Source organism: Rhamphochromis longiceps, linkage group LG3 (assembly GCF_057381845.1).
Source record: "Rhamphochromis longiceps isolate RC_006_pf linkage group LG3, R_longiceps_female_GT1.1, whole genome shotgun sequence".
Lineage (NCBI taxonomy): Eukaryota > Metazoa > Chordata > Actinopteri > Cichliformes > Cichlidae > Rhamphochromis > Rhamphochromis longiceps.
The window spans coordinates 66,028,969-66,050,777 of NC_140559.1; the positions used below are offsets into that span (position 1 = coordinate 66,028,969).

The window sequence follows — 21,809 nt, forward strand, 5'->3', positions numbered from 1 at the left end:
CACACCAGGGCCTGTGGCTGCTGGCTGAGGCCACTTACACCACACCAAGGCCTGTTGCTCTTGCTCAGGCCACTCACATCACACCAGGCCCTGCGCTTCTGGCCGAGGCCATCTTCACCAAACCAGGCCCTGTGCTGCTTGCTGTGGCCATGTACAACACACCAGGCCCTGTGCTGGTCCCTGAGGCCATCTTCAACAATCCAGGGCCTGTGCTGTTGGATAAATGCCAAACTGAGCCTTTGGGTTAGGGTATTATGCAAACATGCAGGTATGGTTATAGGATTGTCTTCGTAACTTCAGGTACTTGCCACCTAATCACTTGAATCCATAAATTGAGACATTGTGCTGGAGCCAGCAGCTTACGGCCATACCACCCTGAGCACGCCCGACCTCGTCTGATCTCGGAAGCTAAGCAGGGCTGGGCTTGGTTAGTACTTGGATGGGAGACTACCTGGGAATACCTGGTGCTGTAAGCCTTTCATTTTCATGTCATTGAACCGCTTTTGATCCAGAGAAGGGGTGTATTAAAAGACCAAAAGCAGCTGCCCATTAATGAGGGCACATTAACGACACTGCTTTTGGCTCTTTTCCAATGTCTTGTGCTGCTAGCTGATGCAACCTACACCACACAAGGGCCTGAGTGACCGGCTGGGGCCACTTACACCACATCAGGGCCTGTGGCTCTGGCTGAGGCCACTTACACCACACCAGGGCCTGTGGCTGCTGGCTGAGGCCACTTACACCACACCAGGGCCTGTGGCTGCTGGCTGAGGCCACCTACACCACACCATGGCATTAGTTGCTATTGAGGCCAATTACACCACACCAGGGTCTGTGGCTCTTGCTCAGGCCACTTACACCACACCAGGGTCTGTGGCTCTTGCTCAGGCCACTTACACCACACCAGGGCCTGTGGCACTGGCTGAGGCCACTTACACCACACCAGGGCCTGTGGCTGCTGGCTGAGGCCACTTACACCACACCAGGGCCTGTGGCTGCTGGCTGAGGCCACCTACACCACACCAGGGCCTGTGGCTGCTGGCTGAGGCCACTTACACCACACCAGGGCCCTTTTGCTGCTGGCTGAGGCCACTTACACCACACCAGTGCCTGTGGCTTCTGGCTGAGGCGACTTACACCACACCAGGGCCTGTGGCTGCTGGCTGAGGCCACTTACACCACACCAAGACCTGTGGCTCTTGCTCAGGCCACTCACATCACACCAGGCCCTGCGCTTCTGGCCGAGGCCATCTTCACCAAACCAGGCCCTGTGCTGCTTGCTGTGGCCACTTACACCACACCAGGGCCTGTGGCTGCTGGCTGAGGCCACCTACACCACACCAGGGCCTGTGGCTGCTGGCTGAGGCGACTTAAACCACACCAGGGCCCTTTTGCTGCTGGCTGAGGCCACTTACACCACACCAGTGCCTGTGGCTTCTGGCTGAGGCGACTTACACCACACCAGGGCCTGTGGCTGCTGGCTGAGGCCAATTACACCACACCAGGGTCTGTGGCTCTTGCTCAGGCCACTTACACCACACCAGGGCCTGTGGCACTGGCTGAGGCCACTTACACCACACCAGGGCCTGTGGCTGCTGGCTGAGGCCACTTACACCACACCAGGGCCTGTGGCTGCTGGCTGAGGCCACCTACACCACACCAGGGCCTGTGGCTGCTGGCTGAGGCCACTTACACCACACCAGTGCCTGTGGCTTCTGGCTGAGGCGACTTACACCACACCAGGGCCTGTGGCTGCTGGCTGAGGCCACTTACACCACACCAAGGCCTGTTGCTCTTGCTCAGGCCACTCACATCACACCAGGCCCTGCGCTTCTGGCCGAGGCCATCTTCACCAAACCAGGCCCTGTGCTGCTTGCTGTGGCCATGTAAAACACACCAGGTCCCGTGCTGGTTCTTGAGGCCATCTTCAACAATCCAGGGCCTGTGCTGTTGGATAAATGCCAAACTGAGCCTTTGGGTTAGGGTATTATGCAAACATGCAGGTATGGTTATAGGATTGTCTTCGTAACTTCAGGTACTTGCCACCTAATCACTTGAATCCATAAATTGAGACATTGTGCTGGGGCCAGCAGCTTACGGCCATACCACCCTGAGCACGCCCGACCTCGTCTGATCTCGGAAGCTAAGCAGGGCTGGGCTTGGTTAGTACTTGGATGGGAGACTGCCTGGGAATACCTGGTGCTGTAAGCCTTTCATTTTCATGTCATTGAACCGCTTTTGATCCAGAGAAGGGGTGTATTAAAAGACCAAAAGCAGCTGCCCATTAATGAGGGCACATTAACGACACTGCTTTTGGCTCTTTTCCAATGTCTTGTGCTGCTAGCTGATGCAACCTACACCACACAAGGGCCTGAGTGACCGGCTGGGGCCACTTACACCACATCAGGGCCTGTGGCTCTGGCTGAGGCCACTTACACCACACCAGGGCCTGTGGCTGCTGGCTGAGGCCACTTACACCACACCAGGGCCTGTGGCTGCTGGCTGAGGCCACCTACACCACACCAGGGCCTGTGGCTGCTGGCTGAGGCCAATTACACCACACCAGGGCCTGTGGCACTGGCTGAGGCCACTTACACCACACCAGGGCCTGTGGCTCTTGCTCAGGCCACTTACACCACACCAGGGCCTGTGGCACTGGCTGAGGCCACTTACACCACACCAGGGCCTGTGGCTGCTGGCTGAGGCCACCTACACCAAACCAGGGCCTGTGGCTGCTGGCTGAGGCCACTTACACCACACCAGTGCCTGTGGCTTCTGGCTGAGGCCACTTACACCACACCAGGGCCTGTGGCTGCTGGCTGAGGCCAATTACACCACACCAGGGCCTGTGGCTCTTGCTCAGGCCACTTACACCACACCAGGGCCTGTGGCACTGGCTGAGGCCACTTACACCACACCAGGGCCTGTGGCTGCTGGCTGAGGCCACCTACACCACACCAGGGCCCTTTTGCTGCTGGCTGAGGCCACTTACACCACACCAGTGCCTGTGGCTTCTGGCTGAGGCCACTTACACCACACCAGGGCCTGTGGCTGCTGGCTGAGGCGACTTACACCACACCAGGGCCCTTTTGCTGCTGGCTGAGGCCACTTACACCACAGCAGTGCCTGTGGCTTCTGGCTGAGGCCACTTACACCACACCAGGGCCTGTGGCTGCTGGCTGAGGCCACCTACACCACACCAGGGCCTGTGGCTGCTGGCTGAGGCCACCTACACCACACCAGGGCATTAGTTGCTATTGAGGCCAATTACACCACACCAGGGTCTGTGGCTCTTGCTCAGGCCACTTACACCACACCAGGGCCTGTGGCTCTTGCTCAGGCCACTTACACCACACCAGGGCCTGTGGCACTGGCTGAGGCCACTTACACCACACCAGGGCCTGTGGCTGCTGGCTGAGTCCACCTACACCACACCAGGGCCTGTGGCTGTTGGCTGAGGCCACTTACACCACACCAGGGCCCTTTTGCTGCTGGCTGAGGCCACTTACACCACACCAGTGCCTGTGGCTTCTGGCTGAGGCGACTTACACCACACCAGGGCCTGTGGCTGCTGGCTGAGGCCACTTACACCACACCAGGGCCCTTTTGCTGCTGGCTGAGGCCACTTACACCACACCAGTGCCTGTGGCTTCTGGCTGAGGCGACTTACACCACACCAGGGCCTGTGGCTGCTGGCTGAGGCCACTTACACCACACCAAGGCCTGTTGCTCTTGTTCAGGCCACTCACTTCACACCAGGCCCTGCGCTTCTGGCCGAGGCCATCTTCACCAAACCAGGCCCTGTGCTGCTTGCTGTGGCCATGTACAACACACCAGGCCCTGTGCTGGTTCCTGAGGCCATCTTCAACAATCCAGGGCCTGTGCTGTTGGATAAATGCCAAACTGAGCCTTTGGGTTAGGGTATTATGCAAACATGCAGGTATGGTTATAGGATTGTCTTCGTAACTTCAGGTACTTGCCACCTAATCACTTGAATCCATAAATTGAGACATTGTGCTGGAGCCAGCAGCTTACGGCCATACCACCCTGAGCACGCCCGACCTCGTCTGATCTCGGAAGCTAAGCAGGGCTGGGCTTGGTTAGTACTTGGATGGGAGACTACCTGGGAATACCTGGTGCTGTAAGCCTTTCCTTTTCATGTCATTGAACCGCTTTTGATCCAGAGAAGGGGTGTATTAAAAGACCAAAAGCAGCTGCCCATTAATGAGGGCACATTAACGACACTGCTTTTGGCTCTTTTCCAATGTCTTGTGCTGCTAGCTGATGCAACCTACACCACACAAGGGCCTGAGTGACCGGCTGGGGCCACTTACACCACATCAGGGCCTGTGGCTCTGGCTGAGGCCACTTACACCACACCAGGGCCTGTGGCTGCTGGCTGAGGCCACTTACACCACACCAGGGCCTGTGGCTGCTGGCTGAGGCCACCTACTCCACACCAGGGCATTAGTTGCTATTGAGGCCAATTACACCACACCAGGGTCTGTGGCTCTTGCTCAGGCCACTTACACCACACCAGGGCCTGTGGCACTTGCTCAGGCCACTTACACCACACCAGGGCCTGTGGCACTGGCTGAGGCCACTTACACCACACCAGGGCCTGTGGCTGCTGGCTGAGGCCACTTACACCACACCAGGGCCTGTGGCTGCTGGCTGAGGCCACCTACACCACACCAGGGCCTGTGGCTGCTGGCTGAGGCCACTTACACCACACCAGGGCCCTTTTGCTGCTGGCTGAGGCCACTTACACCACACCAGTGCCTGTGGCTTCTGGCTGAGGCGACTTACACCACACCAGGGCCTGTGGCTGCTGGCTGAGGCCACTTACACCACACCAAGGCCTGTGGCTCTTGCTCAGGCCACTCACATCACACCAGGCCCTGCGCTTCTGGCCGAGGCCATCTTCACCAAACCAGGCCCTGTGCTGCTTGCTGTGGCCACTTACACCACACCAGGGCCTGTGGCTGCTGGCTGAGGCCACCTACACCACACCAGGGCCTGTGGCTGCTGGCTGAGGCGACTTAAACCACACCAGGGCCCTTTTGCTGCTGGCTGAGGCCACTTACACCACACCAGTGCCTGTGGCTTCTGGCTGAGGCGACTTACACCACACCAGGGCCTGTGGCTGCTGGCTGAGGCCAATTACACCACACCAGGGTCTGTGGCTCTTGCTCAGGCCACTTACACCACACCAGGGCCTGTGGCTGCTGGCTGAGGCCACTTACACCACACCAAGGCCTGTTGCTCTTGCTCAGGCCACTCACATCACACCAGGCCCTGCGCTTCTGGCCGAGGCCATCTTCACCAAACCAGGCCCTGTGCTGCTTGCTGTGGCCATGTACAACACACCAGGCCCTGTGCTGGTCCCTGAGGCCATCTTCAACAATCCAGGGCCTGTGCTGTTGGATAAATGCCAAACTGAGCCTTTGGGTTAGGGTATTATGCAAACATGCAGGTATGGTTATAGGATTGTCTTCGTAACTTCAGGTACTTGCCACCTAATCACTTGAATCCATAAATTGAGACATTGTGCTGGAGCCAGCAGCTTACGGCCATACCACCCTGAGCACGCCCGACCTCGTCTGATCTCGGAAGCTAAGCAGGGCTGGGCTTGGTTAGTACTTGGATGGGAGACTGCCTGGGAATACCTGGTGCTGTAAGCCTTTCATTTTCATGTCATTGAACCGCTTTTGATCCAGAGAAGGGGTGTATTAAAAGACCAAAAGCAGCTGCCCATTAATGAGGGCACATTAACGACACTGCTTTTGGCTCTTTTCCAATGTCTTGTGCTGCTAGCTGATGCAACCTACACCACACAAGGGCCTGAGTGACCGGCTGGGGCCACTTACACCACATCAGGGCCTGTGGCTGCTGGCTGAGGCCACTTACACCACACCAGGGCCTGTGGCTGCTGGCTGAGGCAACTTACACCACACCAGGGCCTGTGGCTGCTGGCTGAGGCCACCTACACCACACCAGGGCATTAGTTGCTATTGAGGCCAATTACACCACACCAGGGCCTGTGGCTCTTGCTCAGGCCACTTACACCACACCAGGGCCTGTGGCTCTTGCTCAGGCCACTTACACCACACCAGGGCCTGTGGCACTGGCTGAGGCCACTTACACCACACCAGGGCCTGTGGCTGCTGGCTGAGGCCACTTACACCACACCAGTGCCTGTGGCTTCTGGCTGAGGCGACTTACACCACACCAGGGCCTGTGGCTGCTGGCTGAGGCCACTTACACCACACCAAGGCCTGTTGCTCTTGCTCAGGCCACTCACATCACACCAGGCCCTGCGCTTCTGGCCGAGGCCATCTTCACCAAACCAGGCCCTGTGCTGCTTGCTGTGGCCATGTACAACACACCAGGCCCTGTGCTGGTTCCTGAGGCCATCTTCAACAATCCAGGGCCTGTGCTGTTGGATAAATGCCAAACTGAGCCTTTGGGTTAGGGTATTATGCAAACATGCAGGTATGGTTATAGGATTGTCTTCGTAACTTCAGGTACTTGCCACCTAATCACTTGAATCCATAAATTGAGACATTGTGCTGGAGCCAGCAGCTTACGGCCATACCACCCTGAGCACGCCCGACCTCGTCTGATCTCGGAAGCTAAGCAGGGCTGGGCTTGGTTAGTACTTGGATGGGAGACTGCCTGGGAATACCTGGTGCTGTAAGCCTTTCATTTTCATGTCATTGAACCGCTTTTGATCCAGAGAAGGGGTTTATTAAAAGACCAAAAGCAGCTGCCCATTAATGAGGGCACATTAACGACACTGCTTTTGGCTCTTTTCCAATGTCTTGTGCTGCTAGCTGATGCAACCTACACCACACAAGGGCCTGAGTGACCGGCTGGGGCCACTTACACCACATCAGGGCCTGTGGCTCTGGCTGAGGCCACTTACACCACACCAGGGCCTGTGGCTGCTGGCTGAGGCCACTTACACCACACCAGGGCCTGTGGCTGCTGGCTGAGGCCACCTACACCACACCAGGGCATTAGTTGCTATTGAGGCCAATTACACCACACCAGGGTCTGTGGCTCTTGCTCAGGCCACTTACACCACACCAGGGCCTGTGGCTCTTGCTCAGGCCACTTACACCACACCAGGGCCTGTGGCACTGGCTGAGGCCACTTACACCACACCAGGGCCTGTGGCTGCTGGCTGAGGCCACTTACACCACACCAGGGCCTGTGGCTGCTGGCTGAGGCCACCTACACCACACCAGGGCATTAGTTGCTATTGAGGCCAATTACACCACACCAGGGTCTGTGGCTCTTGCTCAGGCCACTTACACCACACCAGGGCCTGTGGCACTGGCTGAGGCCACTTACACCACACCAGGGCCTGTGGCTGCTGGCTGAGGCCACCTACACCACACCAGGGCCTGTGGCTGCTGGCTGAGGCCACTTACACCACACCAGGGCCCTTTTGCTGCTGGCTGAGGCCACTTACACCACACCAGTGCCTGTGGCTTCTGGCTGAGGCGACTTACACCACACCAGGGCCTGTGGCTGCTGGCTGAGGCCACTTACACCACACCAAGGCCTGTTGCTCTTGCTCAGGCCACTCACATCACACCAGGCCCTGCGCTTCTGGCCGAGGCCATCTTCACCAAACCAGGCCCTGTGCTGCTTGCTGTGGCCATGTACAACACACCAGGCCCTGTGCTGGTCCCTGAGGCCATCTTCAACAATCCAGGGCCTGTGCTGTTGGATAAATGCCAAACTGAGCCTTTGGGTTAGGGTATTATGCAAACATGCAGGTATGGTTATAGGATTGTCTTCGTAACTTCAGGTACTTGCCACCTAATCACTTGAATCCATAAATTGAGACATTGTGCTGGAGCCAGCAGCTTACGGCCATACCACCCTGAGCACGCCCGACCTCGTCTGATCTCGGAAGCTAAGCAGGGCTGGGCTTGGTTAGTACTTGGATGGGAGACTACCTGGGAATACCTGGTGCTGTAAGCCTTTCATGTCATTGAACCGCTTTTGATCCAGAGAAGGGGTGTATTAAAAGACCAAAAGCAGCTGCCCATTAATGAGGGCACATTAACGACACTGCTTTTGGCTCTTTTCCAATGTCTTGTGCTGCTAGCTGATGCAACCTACACCACACAAGGGCCTGAGTGACCGGCTGGGGCCACTTACACCACATCAGGGCCTGTGGCTCTGGCTGAGGCCACTTACACCACACCAGGGCCTGTGGCTGCTGGCTGAGGCCACTTACACCACACCAGGGCCTGTGGCTGCTGGCTGAGGCCACCTACACCACACCAGGGCATTAGTTGCTATTGAGGCCAATTACACCACACCAGGGTCTGTGGCTCTTGCTCAGGCCACTTACACCACACCAGGGTCTGTGGCTCTTGCTCAGGCCACTTACACCACACCAGGGCCTGTGGCACTGGCTGAGGCCACTTACACCACACCAGGGCCTGTGGCTGCTGGCTGAGGCCACTTACACCACACCAGGGCCTGTGGCTGCTGGCTGAGGCCACCTACACCACACCAGGGCCTGTGGCTGCTGGCTGAGGCCACTTACACCACACCAGGGCCCTTTTGCTGCTGGCTGAGGCCACTTACACCACACCAGTGCCTGTGGCTTCTGGCTGAGGCGACTTACACCACACCAGGGCCTGTGGCTGCTGGCTGAGGCCACTTACACCACACCAAGGCCTGTGGCTCTTGCTCAGGCCACTCACATCACACCAGGCCCTGCGCTTCTGGCCGAGGCCATCTTCACCAAACCAGGCCCTGTGCTGCTTGCTGTGGCCACTTACACCACACCAGGGCCTGTGGCTGCTGGCTGAGGCCACCTACACCACACCAGGGCCTGTGGCTGCTGGCTGAGGCGACTTAAACCACACCAGGGCCCTTTTGCTGCTGGCTGAGGCCACTTACACCACACCAGTGCCTGTGGCTTCTGGCTGAGGCGACTTACACCACACCAGGGCCTGTGGCTGCTGGCTGAGGCCAATTACACCACACCAGGGTCTGTGGCTCTTGCTCAGGCCACTTACACCACACCAGGGCCTGTGGCACTGGCTGAGGCCACTTACACCACACCAGGGCCTGTGGCTGCTGGCTGAGGCCACTTACACCACACCAGGGCCTGTGGCTGCTGGCTGAGGCCACCTACACCACACCAGGGCCTGTGGCTGCTGGCTGAGGCCACTTACACCACACCAGTGCCTGTGGCTTCTGGCTGAGGCGACTTACACCACACCAGGGCCTGTGGCTGCTGGCTGAGGCCACTTACACCACACCAAGGCCTGTTGCTCTTGCTCAGGCCACTCACATCACACCAGGCCCTGCGCTTCTGGCCGAGGCCATCTTCACCAAACCAGGCCCTGTGCTGCTTGCTGTGGCCATGTAAAACACACCAGGTCCCGTGCTGGTTCTTGAGGCCATCTTCAACAATCCAGGGCCTGTGCTGTTGGATAAATGCCAAACTGAGCCTTTGGGTTAGGGTATTATGCAAACATGCAGGTATGGTTATAGGATTGTCTTCGTAACTTCAGGTACTTGCCACCTAATCACTTGAATCCATAAATTGAGACATTGTGCTGGGGCCAGCAGCTTACGGCCATACCACCCTGAGCACGCCCGACCTCGTCTGATCTCGGAAGCTAAGCAGGGCTGGGCTTGGTTAGTACTTGGATGGGAGACTGCCTGGGAATACCTGGTGCTGTAAGCCTTTCATTTTCATGTCATTGAACCGCTTTTGATCCAGAGAAGGGGTGTATTAAAAGACCAAAAGCAGCTGCCCATTAATGAGGGCACATTAACGACACTGCTTTTGGCTCTTTTCCAATGTCTTGTGCTGCTAGCTGATGCAACCTACACCACACAAGGGCCTGAGTGACCGGCTGGGGCCACTTACACCACATCAGGGCCTGTGGCTCTGGCTGAGGCCACTTACACCACACCAGGGCCTGTGGCTGCTGGCTGAGGCCACTTACACCACACCAGGGCCTGTGGCTGCTGGCTGAGGCCACCTACACCACACCAGGGCCTGTGGCTGCTGGCTGAGGCCAATTACACCACACCAGGGCCTGTGGCACTGGCTGAGGCCACTTACACCACACCAGGGCCTGTGGCTCTTGCTCAGGCCACTTACACCACACCAGGGCCTGTGGCACTGGCTGAGGCCACTTACACCACACCAGGGCCTGTGGCTGCTGGCTGAGGCCACCTACACCAAACCAGGGCCTGTGGCTGCTGGCTGAGGCCACTTACACCACACCAGTGCCTGTGGCTTCTGGCTGAGGCCACTTACACCACACCAGGGCCTGTGGCTGCTGGCTGAGGCCAATTACACCACACCAGGGCCTGTGGCTCTTGCTCAGGCCACTTACACCACACCAGGGCCTGTGGCACTGGCTGAGGCCACTTACACCACACCAGGGCCTGTGGCTGCTGGCTGAGGCCACCTACACCACACCAGGGCCCTTTTGCTGCTGGCTGAGGCCACTTACACCACACCAGTGCCTGTGGCTTCTGGCTGAGGCCACTTACACCACACCAGGGCCTGTGGCTGCTGGCTGAGGCGACTTACACCACACCAGGGCCCTTTTGCTGCTGGCTGAGGCCACTTACACCACACCAGTGCCTGTGGCTTCTGGCTGAGGCCACTTACACCACACCAGGGCCTGTGGCTGCTGGCTGAGGCCACCTACACCACACCAGGGCCTGTGGCTGCTGGCTGAGGCCACCTACACCACACCAGGGCATTAGTTGCTATTGAGGCCAATTACACCACACCAGGGTCTGTGGCTCTTGCTCAGGCCACTTACACCACACCAGGGCCTGTGGCTCTTGCTCAGGCCACTTACACCACACCAGGGCCTGTGGCACTGGCTGAGGCCACTTACACCACACCAGGGCCTGTGGCTGCTGGCTGAGTCCACCTACACCACACCAGGGCCTGTGGCTGCTGGCTGAGGCCACTTACACCACACCAGGGCCCTTTTGCTGCTGGCTGAGGCCACTTACACCACACCAGTGCCTGTGGCTTCTGGCTGAGGCGACTTACACCACACCAGGGCCTGTGGCTGCTGGCTGAGGCCACTTACACCACACCAGGGCCCTTTTGCTGCTGGCTGAGGCCACTTACACCACACCAGTGCCTGTGGCTTCTGGCTGAGGCGACTTACACCACACCAGGGCCTGTGGCTGCTGGCTGAGGCCACTTACACCACACCAAGGCCTGTTGCTCTTGTTCAGGCCACTCACTTCACACCAGGCCCTGCGCTTCTGGCCGAGGCCATCTTCACCAAACCAGGCCCTGTGCTGCTTGCTGTGGCCATGTACAACACACCAGGCCCTGTGCTGGTTCCTGAGGCCATCTTCAACAATCCAGGGCCTGTGCTGTTGGATAAATGCCAAACTGAGCCTTTGGGTTAGGGTATTATGCAAACATGCAGGTATGGTTATAGGATTGTCTTCGTAACTTCAGGTACTTGCCACCTAATCACTTGAATCCATAAATTGAGACATTGTGCTGGAGCCAGCAGCTTACGGCCATACCACCCTGAGCACGCCCGACCTCGTCTGATCTCGGAAGCTAAGCAGGGCTGGGCTTGGTTAGTACTTGGATGGGAGACTACCTGGGAATACCTGGTGCTGTAAGCCTCTCCTTTTCATGTCATTGAACCGCTTTTGATACAGAGAAGGGGTGTATTAAAAGACCAAAAGCAGCTGCCCATTAATGAGGGCACATTAACGACACTGCTTTTGGCTCTTTTCCAATGTCTTGTGCTGCTAGCTGATGCAACCTACACCACACAAGGGCCTGAGTGACCGGCTGGGGCCACTTACACCACATCAGGGCCTGTGGCTCTGGCTGAGGCCACTTACACCACACCAGGGCCTGTGGCTGCTGGCTGAGGCCACCTACACCACACCAGGGCATTAGTTGCTATTGAGGCCAATTACACCACACCAGGGTCTGTGGCTCTTGCTCAGGCCACTTACACCACACCAGGGCCTGTGGCTCTTGCTCAGGCCACTCACATCACACCAGGCCCTGCGCTTCTGGCCGAGGCCATCTTCACCAAACCAGGCCCTGTGCTGCTTGCTGTGGCCACTTACACCACACCAGGGCCTGTGGCTGCTGGCTGAGGCCACCTACACCACACCAGGGCCTGTGGCTGCTGGCTGAGGCGACTTAAACCACACCAGGGCCCTTTTGCTGCTGGCTGAGGCCACTTACACCACACCAGTGCCTGTGGCTTCTGGCTGAGGCCACTTACACCACACCAGGGCCTGTGGCTGCTGGCTGAGGCCAATTACACCACACCAGGGTCTGTGGCTCTTGCTCAGGCCACTTACACCACACCAGGGCCTGTGGCTGCTGGCTGAGGCCACTTACACCACACCAAGGCCTGTTGCTCTTGCTCAGGCCACTCACATCACACCAGGCCCTGCGCTTCTGGCCGAGGCCATCTTCACCAAACCAGGCCCTGTGCTGCTTGCTGTGGCCATGTACAACACACCAGGCCCTGTGCTGGTCCCTGAGGCCATCTTCAACAATCCAGGGCCTGTGCTGTTGGATAAATGCCAAACTGAGCCTTTGGGTTAGGGTATTATGCAAACATGCAGGTATGGTTATAGGATTGTCTTCGTAACTTCAGGTACTTGCCACCTAATCACTTGAATCCATAAATTGAGACATTGTGCTGGAGCCAGCAGCTTACGGCCATACCACCCTGAGCACGCCCGACCTCGTCTGATCTCGGAAGCTAAGCAGGGCTGGGCTTGGTTAGTACTTGGATGGGAGACTGCCTGGGAATACCTGGTGCTGTAAGCCTTTCATTTTCATGTCATTGAACCGCTTTTGATCCAGAGAAGGGGTGTATTAAAAGACCAAAAGCAGCTGCCCATTAATGAGGGCACATTAACGACACTGCTTTTGGCTCTTTTCCAATGTCTTGTGCTGCTAGCTGATGCAACCTACACCACACAAGGGCCTGAGTGACCGGCTGGGGCCACTTACACCACATCAGGGCCTGTGGCTCTGGCTGAGGCCACTTACACCACACCAGGGCCTGTGGCTGCTGGCTGAGGCCACTTACACCACACCAGGGCCTGTGGCTGCTGGCTGAGGCCACCTACACCACACCAGGGCCTGTGGCTGCTGGCTGAGGCCAATTACACCACACCAGGGCCTGTGGCACTGGCTGAGGCCACTTACACCACACCAGGGCCTGTGGCTCTTGCTCAGGCCACTTACACCACACCAGGGCCTGTGGCACTGGCTGAGGCCACTTACACCACACCAGGGCCTGTGGCTGCTGGCTGAGGCCACCTACACCACACCAGGGCCTGTGGCTGCTGGCTGAGGCGACTTACACCACACCAGGGCCCTTTTGCTGCTGGCTGAGGCCACTTACACCACACCAGTGCCTGTGGCTTCTGGCTGAGGCCACTTACACCACACCAGGGCCTGTGGCTGCTGGCTGAGGCCAATTACACCACACCAGGGTCTGTGGCTCTTGCTCAGGCCACTTACACCACACCAGGGCCTGTGGCACTGGCTGAGGCCACTTACACCACACCAGGGCCTGTGGCTGCTGGCTGAGGCCACTTACACCACACCAGGGCCTGTGGCTGCTGGCTGAGGCCACTTACACCACACCAGGGCCTGTGGCTGCTGGCTGAGGCCACCTACACCACACCAGGGCCTGTGGCTGCTGGCTGAGGCCACTTACACCACACCAGGGCCCTTTTGCTGCTGGCTGAGGCCACTTACACCACACCAGTGCCTGTGGCTGCTGGCTGAGGCGACTTACACCACACCAGGGCCTGTGGCTGCTGGCTGAGGCCACTTACACCACACCAAGGCCTGTTGCTCTTGCTCAGGCCACTCACTTCACACCAGGCCCTGCGCTTCTGGCCGAGGCCATCTTCACCAAACCAGGTCCTGTGCTGGTTCCTGAGGCCATCTTCAACAATCCAGGGCCTGTGCTGTTGGATAAATGCCAAACTGAGCCTTTGGGTTAGGGTATTATGCAAACATGCAGGTATGGTTATAGGATTGTCTTCGTAACTTCAGGTACTTGCCACCTAATCACTTGAATCCATAAATTGAGACATTGTGCTGGGGCCAGCAGCTTACGGCCATACCACCCTGAGCACGCCCGACCTCGTCTGATCTCGGAAGCTAAGCAGGGCTTGGCTTGGTTAGTACTTGGATGGGAGACTGCCTGGGAATACCTGGTGCTGTAAGCCTTTCATTTTCATGTCATTGAACCGCTTTTGATCCAGAGAAGGGGTGTATTAAAAGACCAAAAGCAGCTGCCCATTAATGAGGGCACATTAACGACACTGCTTTTGGCTCTTTTCCAATGTCTTGTGCTGCTAGCTGATGCCACCTACACCACACCAGGGCCTGAGTGACCGGCTGGGGCCACTTACACCACATCAGGGCCTGTGGCTCTGGCTGAGGCCACTTACACCACACCAGGGCCTGTGGCTGCTGGCTGAGGCCAGTTACACCACAACAGAGCCTGTGGCTGCTGGCTGAAGCCACTTACACCACACCAGGGCCTTAGTTGCTATTGAGGCCACTTACACCACACCAGGGCCTGTGGCTGCTGGCTGAGGCCACCTACACCACACCAGGGCCTGTGGCTGCTGGCTGAGGCGACTTACACCACACCAGGGCCCTTTTGCTGCTGGCTGAGGCCACTTACACCACACCAGTGCCTGTGTCTTCTAGCTGAGGCAACTTACACCACACCAGGGCCTGTGGCTGCTGGCTGAGGCCAATTACACCACACCAGGGTCTGTGGCTCTTGCTCAGGCCACTTACACCACACCAGGGCCTGTGGCACTGGCTGAGGCCACTTACACCACACCAGGGCCTGTGGCTGCTGGCTGAGGCCACTTACACCACACCAGGGCCTGTGGCTGCTGGCTGAGGCCACCTACACCACACCAGGGCCTGTGGCTGCTGGCTGAGGCCACTTACACCACACCAGGGCCCTTTTGCTGCTGGCTGAGGCCACTTACACCACACCAGTGCCTGTGGCTTCTGGCTGAGGCGACTTACACCACACCAGGGCCTGTGGCTGCTGGCTGAGGCCACTTACACCACACCAAGGCCTGTTGCTCTTGCTCAGGCCACTCACATCACACCAGGCCCTGCGCTTCTGGCCGAGGCCATCTTCACCAAACCAGGCCCTGTGCTGCTTGCTGTGGCCATGTACAACACACCAGGCCCTGTGCTGGTTCCTGAGGCCATCTTCAACAATCCAGGGCCTGTGCTGTTGGATAAATGCCAAACTGAGCCCTTGGGTTAGGGTATTATGCAAACATGCAGGTATGGTTATAGGATTGTCTTCGTAACTTCAGGTACTTGCCACCTAATCACTTGAATCCATAAATTGAGACATTGTGCTGGGGCCAGCAGCTTACGGCCATACCACCCTGAGCACGCCCGACCTCGTCTGATCTCGGAAGCTAAGCAGGGCTGGGCTTGGTTAGTACTTGGATGGGAGACTGCCTGGGAATACCTGGTGCTGTAAGCCTTTCATTTTCATGTCATTGAACCGCTTTTGATCCAGAGAAGGGGTGTATTAAAAGACCAAAAGCAGCTGCCCATTAATGAGGGCACATTAACGACACTGCTTTTGGCTCTTTTCCAATGTCTTGTGCTGCTAGCTGATGCCACCTACACCACACCAGGGCCTGAGTGACCGGCTGGGGCCACTTACACCACATCAGGGCCTGTGGCTCTGGCTGAGGCCACTTACACCACACCAGGGCCTGTGGCTGCTGGCTGAGGCCAGTTACACCACAACAGAGCCTGTGGCTGCTGGCTGAAGCCACTTACACCACACCAGGGCCTTAGTTGCTATTGAGGCCACTTACACCACACCAGGGCCTGTGGCTGCTGGCTGAGGCCACCTACACCACACCAGGGCCTGTGGCTGCTGGCTGAGGCGACTTACACCACACCAGGGCCCTTTTGCTGCTGGCTGAGGCCACTTACACTACACCAGTGCCTGTGTCTTCTAGCTGAGGCAACTTACACCACACCAGGGCCTGTGGCTGCTGGCTGAGGCCACTTACACCACACCAAGGCCTGTTGCTCTTGCTCAGGCCACTCACATCACACCAGGCCCTGCGCTTCTGGCCGAGGCCATCTTCACCAAACCAGGCCCTGTGCTGCTTGCTGTGGCCATGTACAACACACCAGGCCCTGTGCTGGTCCCTGAGGCCATCTTCAACAATCCAGGGCCTGTGCTGTTGGATAAATGCCAAACTGAGCCTTTGGGTTAGGGTATTATGCAAACATGCAGGTATGGTTATAGGATTGTCTTCGTAACTTCAGGTACTTGCCACCTAATCACTTGAATCCATAAATTGAGACATTGTGCTGTCGCCAGCAGCTTACGGCCATACCACCCTGAGCACGCCCGACCTCGTCTGATCTCGGAAGCTAAGCAGGGCTGGGCTTGGTTAGTACTTGGATGGGAGACTGCCTGGGAATACCTGGTGCTGTAAGCCTTTCATTTTCATGTCATTGAACCGCTTTTGATCCAGAGAAGGGGTGTATTAAAAGACCAAAAGCAGCTGCCCATTAATGAGGGCACATTAACGACACTGCTTTTGGCTCTTTTCCAATGTCTTGTGCTGCTAGCTGATGCAACCTACACCACACAAGGGCCTGAGTGACCGGCTGGGGCCACTTACACCACATCAGGGCCTGTGGCTCTGGCTGAGGCCACTTACACCACACCAGGGCCTGTGGCTGCTGGCTGAGGCCACTTACACCACACCAGGGCCTGTGGCTGCTGGCTGAGGCCACCTACACCACACCAGGGCCTGTGGCTGCTGGCTGAGGCCAATTACACCACACCAGGGCCTGTGGCTCTTGCTCAGGCCACTTACACCACACCAGGGCCTGTGGCTCTTGCTCAGGCCACTTACACCACACCAGGGCCTGTGGCACTGGCTGAGGCCACTTACACCACACCAGGGCCTGTGGCTGCTGGCTGAGGCCACCTACACCACACCAGGGCCTGTGGCTGCTGGCTGAGGCCACTTACACCACACCAGGGCCCTTTTGCTGCTGGCTGAGGCCACTTACACCACACCAGTGCCTGTGGCTTCTGGCTGAGGCCACTTACACCACACCAGGGCCTGTGGCTGCTGGCTGAGGCCACCTACACCACACCAGGGCATTAGTTGCTATTGAGGCCAATTACACCACACCAGGGTCTGTGGCTCTTGCTCAGGCCACTTACACCACACCAGGGCCTGTGGCACTTGCTCAGGCCACTTACACCACACCAGGGCCTGTGGCACTGGCTGAGGCCACTTACACCACACCAGGGCCTGTGGTTGCTGGCTGAGGCCACTTACACCACACCAGGGCCTGTGGCTGCTGGCTGAGGCCACCTACACCACACCAGGGCCTGTGGCTGCTGGCTGAGGCCACTTACACCACACCAGGGCCCTTTTGCTGCTGGCTGAGGCCACTTACACCACACCAGTGCCTGTGGCTTCTGGCTGAGGCGACTTACACCACACCAGGGCCTGTGGCTGCTGGCTGAGGCCACTTACACCACACCAAGGCCTGTGGCTCTTGCTCAGGCCACTCACATCACACCAGGCCCTGCGCTTCTGGCCGAGGCCATCTTCACCAAACCAGGCCCTGTGCTGCTTGCTGTGGCCACTTACACCACACCAGGGCCTGTGGCTGCTGGCTGAGGCGACTTACACCACACCAGGGCCCTTTTGCTGCTGGCTGAGGCCACTTACACCACACCAGTGCCTGTGGCTTCTGGCTGAGGCCACTTACACCACACCAGGGCCTGTGGCTGCTGGCTGAGGCCAATTACACCACACCAGGGTCTGTGGCTCTTGCTCAGGCCACTTACACCACACCAGGGCCTGTGGCACTGGCTGAGGCCACTTACACCACACCAGGGCCTGTGGCTGCTGGCTGAGGCCACTTACACCACACCAGGGCCTGTGGCTGCTGGCTGAGGCCACTTACACCACACCAGGGCCTGTGGCTGCTGGCTGAGGCCACCTACACCACACCAAGGCCTGTGGCTGCTGGCTGAGGCCACTTACAGCACACCAGGGCCCTTTTGCTGCTGGCTGAGGCCACTTACACCACACCAGTGCCTGTGGCTGCTGGCTGAGGCGACTTACACCACACCAGGGCCTGTGGCTGCTGGCTGAGGCCACTTACACCACACCAAGGCCTGTTGCTCTTGCTCAGGCCACTCACATCACACCAGGCCCTGCGCTTCTGGCCGAGGCCATCTTCACCAAACCAGGCCCTGTGCTGCTTGCTGTGGCCACTTACACCACACCAGGGCCTGTGGCTGCTGGCTGAGGCCACCTACACCACACCAGGGCCTGTGGCTGCTGGCTGAGGCGACTTAAACCACACCAGGCCCCTTTGCTGCTGGCTGAGGCCACTTACACCACACCAGTGCCTGTGGCTTCTGGCTGAGGCGACTTACACCACACCAGGGCCTGTGGCTGCTGGCTGAGGCCAATTACACCACACCAGGGTCTGTGGCTCTTGCTCAGGCCACTTACACCACACCAGGGCCTGTGGCACTGGCTGAGGCCACTTACACCACACCAGGGCCTGTGGCTGCTGGCTGAGGCCAATTACACCACACCAGGGCCTGTGGCTGCTGGCTGAGGCCACCTACACCACACCAGGGCCTGTGGCTGCTGGCTGAGGCCACTTACACCACACCAGGGCCCTTTTGCTGCTGGCTGAGGCCACTTACACCACACCAGTGCCTGTGGCTTCTGGCTGAGGCGACTTACACCACACCAGGGCCTGTGGCTGCTGGCTGAGGCCACTTACACCACACCAAGGCCTGTTGCTCTTGCTCAGGCCACTCACATCACACCAGGCCCTGCGCTTCTGGCCGAGGCCATCTTCACCAAACCAGGCCCTGTGCTGCTTGCTGTGGCCATGTACAACACACCAGGCCCTGTGCTGGTCCCTGAGGCCATCTTCAACAATCCAGGGCCTGTGCTGTTGGATAAATGCCAAACTGAGCCTTTGTTTAGGGTATTATGCAAACATGCAGGTATGGTTATAGGATTGTCTTCGTAACTTCAGGTACTTGCCACCTAATCACTTGAATCCATAAATTGAGACATTGTGCTGGAGCCAGCAGCTTACGGCCATACCACCCTGAGCACGCCCGACCTCGTCTGATCTCGGAAGCTAAGCAGGGCTGGGCTTGGTTAGTACTTGGATGGGAGACTGCCTGGGAATACCTGGTGCTGTAAGCCTTTCATTTTCATGTCATTGAACCGCTTTTGATCCAGAGAAGGGGTGTATTAAAAGACCAAAAGCAGCTGCCCATTAATGAGGGCACATTAACGACACTGCTTTTGGCTCTTTTCCAATGTCTTGTGCTGCTAGCTGATGCAACCTACACCACACAAGGGCCTGAGTGACCGGCTGGGGCCACTTACACCACATCAGGGCCTGTGGCTCTGGCTGAGGCCACTTACACCACACCAGGGCCTGTGGCTGCTGGCTGAGGCCACTTACACCACACCAGGGCCTGTGGCTGCTGGCTGAGGCCACCTACACCACACCAGGGCCTGTGGCTGCTGGCTGAGGCCAATTACACCACACCAGGGCCTGTGGCACTGGCTGAGGCCACTTACACCACACCAGGGCCTGTGGCTCTTGCTCAGGCCACTTACACCACACCAGGGCCTGTGGCACTGGCTGAGGCCACTTACACCACACCAGGGCCTGTGGCTGCTGGCTGAGGCCACTTACACCACACCAGGGCCTGTGGCTGCTGGCTGAGGCCACTTACACCACACCAGGGCCTGTGGCTGCTGGCTGAGGCCACCTACACCACACCAGGGCCTGTGGCTGCTGGCTGAGGCCACTTACACCACACCAGGGCCCTTTTGCTGCTGGCTGAGGCCACTTACACCACACCAGTGCCTGTGGCTTCTGGCTGAGGCGACTTACACCACACCAGGGCCTGTGGCTGCTGGCTGAGGCCACTTACACCACACCAAGGCCTGTTGCTCTTACTCAGGCCACTCACATCACACCAGGCCCTGCGCTTCTGGCCGAGGCCATCTTCACCAAACCAGGCCCTGTGCTGCTTGCTGTGGCCATGTACAACACACCAGGCCCTGTGCTGGTTCCTGAGGCCATCTTCAACAATCCAGGGCCTGTGCTGTTGGATAAATGCCAAACTGAGCCTTTGGGTTAGGGTATTATGCAAACATGCAGGTATGGTTATAGGATTGTCTTCGTAACTTCAGGTACTTGCCACCTAATCACTTGAATCCATAAATTGAGACATTGTGCTGGAGCCAGCAGCTTACGGCCATACCACCCTGAGCACGCCCGACCTCGTCTGATCTCGGAAGCTAAGCAGGGCTGGGCTTGGTTAGTACTTGGATGGGAGACTGCCTGGGAATACCTGGTGCTGTAAGCCTTTCATTTTCATGTCATTGAACCGCTTTTGATCCAGAGAAGGGGTGTATTAAAAGACCAAAAGCAGCTGCCCATTAATGAGGGCACATTAACGACACTGCTTTTGGCTCTTTTCCAATGTCTTGTGCTGCTAGCTGATGCAACCTACACCACACAAGGGCCTGAGTGACCGGCTGGGGCCACTTACACCACATCAGGGCCTGTGGCTCTGGCTGAGGCCACTTACACCACACCAGGGCCTGTGGCTGCTGGCTGAGGCCACTTACACCACACCAGGGCCTGTGGCTGCTGGCTGAGGCCACCTACACCACACCAGGGCCTGTGGCTGCTGGCTGAGGCCACTTACACCACACCAGGGCCCTTTTGCTGCTGGCTGAGGCCACTTACACCACACCAGTGCCTGTGGCTTCTGGCTGAGGCGACTTACACCACACCAGGGCCTGTGGCTGCTGGCTGAGGCCACTTACACCACACCAAGGCCTGTTGCTCTTGCTCAGGCCACTCACTTCACACCAGGCCCTGCGCTTCTGGCCGAGGCCATCTTCACCAAACCAGGCCCTGTGCTGCTTGCTGTGGCCATGTACAACACACCAGGCCCTGTGCTGGTTCCTGAGGCCATCTTCAACAATCCAGGGCCTGTGCTGTTGGATAAATGCCAAACTGAGCCTTTGGGTTAGGGTATTATGCAAACATGCAGGTATGGTTATAGGATTGTCTTCGTAACTTCAGGTACTTGCCACCTAATCACTTGAATCCATAAATTGAGACATTGTGCTGGAGCCAGCAGCTTACGGCCATACCACCCTGAGCACGCCCGACCTCGTCTGATCTCGGAAGCTAAGCAGGGCTGGGCTTGGTTAGTACTTGGATGGGAGACTGCCTGGGAATACCTGGTGCTGTAAGCCTTTCCTTTTCATGTCATTGAACCGCTTTTGATCCAGAGAAGGGGTGTATTAAAAGACCAAAAGCAGCTGCCCATTAATGAGGGCACATTAACGACACTGCTTTTGGCTCTTTTCCAATGTCTTGTGCTGCTAGCTGATGCAACCTACACCACACAAGGGCCTGAGTGACCGGCTGGGGCCACTTACACCACATCAGGGCCTGTGGCTCTGGCTGAGGCCACTTACACCACACCAGGGCCTGTGGCTGCTGGCTGAGGCCACTTACACCACACCAGGGCCTGTGGCTGCTGGCTGAGGCCACCTACACCACACCAGGGCCTGTGGCTGCTGGCTGAGGTGACTTACACCACACCAGGGCCTGTGGCTGCTGGCTGAGGCCACCTACACCACACCAGGGCATTAGTTGCTAT

At 57.9% G+C, this 21,809-nt stretch overlaps 14 non-coding genes and 1 pseudogene across 14 annotated transcripts; all 15 read left to right on the plus strand.

Annotated features, from left to right (window-relative positions):
- Nucleotides 1–357: 357 nt before the first annotated feature.
- On the plus strand, nt 358–476 carry LOC146676009 (5S ribosomal RNA). Its single transcript, XR_014910838.1, has one exon. It is a non-coding gene; the product is annotated as a 5S ribosomal RNA (ribosomal RNA).
- A 1,616-nt stretch (nt 477–2,092) lies between these two features.
- LOC146676010 (5S ribosomal RNA) lies at nt 2,093–2,211 on the plus strand. Its single transcript, XR_014911044.1, has one exon. It is a non-coding gene; the product is annotated as a 5S ribosomal RNA (ribosomal RNA).
- Nucleotides 2,212–4,029: 1,818 nt separating this feature from the next.
- LOC146676011 (5S ribosomal RNA) lies at nt 4,030–4,148 on the plus strand. The gene has a single exon (XR_014910849.1). It is a non-coding gene; the product is annotated as a 5S ribosomal RNA (ribosomal RNA).
- A 1,417-nt stretch (nt 4,149–5,565) lies between these two features.
- On the plus strand, nt 5,566–5,684 carry LOC146676012 (5S ribosomal RNA). The gene has a single exon (XR_014911045.1). It is a non-coding gene; the product is annotated as a 5S ribosomal RNA (ribosomal RNA).
- Nucleotides 5,685–6,584: 900 nt separating this feature from the next.
- On the plus strand, nt 6,585–6,703 carry LOC146676013 (5S ribosomal RNA). The gene has a single exon (XR_014911046.1). It is a non-coding gene; the product is annotated as a 5S ribosomal RNA (ribosomal RNA).
- A 1,176-nt stretch (nt 6,704–7,879) lies between these two features.
- Nucleotides 7,880–7,998, plus strand: LOC146676014 (5S ribosomal RNA). The gene has a single exon (XR_014910854.1). It is a non-coding gene; the product is annotated as a 5S ribosomal RNA (ribosomal RNA).
- A 1,610-nt stretch (nt 7,999–9,608) lies between these two features.
- LOC146676015 (5S ribosomal RNA) lies at nt 9,609–9,727 on the plus strand. The gene has a single exon (XR_014911047.1). It is a non-coding gene; the product is annotated as a 5S ribosomal RNA (ribosomal RNA).
- Nucleotides 9,728–11,545: 1,818 nt separating this feature from the next.
- On the plus strand, nt 11,546–11,664 carry LOC146676016 (5S ribosomal RNA). The gene has a single exon (XR_014910856.1). It is a non-coding gene; the product is annotated as a 5S ribosomal RNA (ribosomal RNA).
- Nucleotides 11,665–12,722: 1,058 nt separating this feature from the next.
- Nucleotides 12,723–12,841, plus strand: LOC146676017 (5S ribosomal RNA). The gene has a single exon (XR_014911048.1). It is a non-coding gene; the product is annotated as a 5S ribosomal RNA (ribosomal RNA).
- Nucleotides 12,842–14,143: 1,302 nt separating this feature from the next.
- On the plus strand, nt 14,144–14,262 carry LOC146676018 (5S ribosomal RNA; annotated as a pseudogene).
- Nucleotides 14,263–15,444: 1,182 nt separating this feature from the next.
- Nucleotides 15,445–15,563, plus strand: LOC146676019 (5S ribosomal RNA). Its single transcript, XR_014911049.1, has one exon. It is a non-coding gene; the product is annotated as a 5S ribosomal RNA (ribosomal RNA).
- An 863-nt stretch (nt 15,564–16,426) lies between these two features.
- On the plus strand, nt 16,427–16,545 carry LOC146676020 (5S ribosomal RNA). The gene has a single exon (XR_014911050.1). It is a non-coding gene; the product is annotated as a 5S ribosomal RNA (ribosomal RNA).
- Nucleotides 16,546–19,195: 2,650 nt separating this feature from the next.
- Nucleotides 19,196–19,314, plus strand: LOC146676021 (5S ribosomal RNA). Its single transcript, XR_014911051.1, has one exon. It is a non-coding gene; the product is annotated as a 5S ribosomal RNA (ribosomal RNA).
- A 1,062-nt stretch (nt 19,315–20,376) lies between these two features.
- On the plus strand, nt 20,377–20,495 carry LOC146676022 (5S ribosomal RNA). Its single transcript, XR_014911053.1, has one exon. It is a non-coding gene; the product is annotated as a 5S ribosomal RNA (ribosomal RNA).
- Nucleotides 20,496–21,280: 785 nt separating this feature from the next.
- On the plus strand, nt 21,281–21,399 carry LOC146676023 (5S ribosomal RNA). The gene has a single exon (XR_014911054.1). It is a non-coding gene; the product is annotated as a 5S ribosomal RNA (ribosomal RNA).
- Nucleotides 21,400–21,809: the final 410 nt, after the last annotated feature.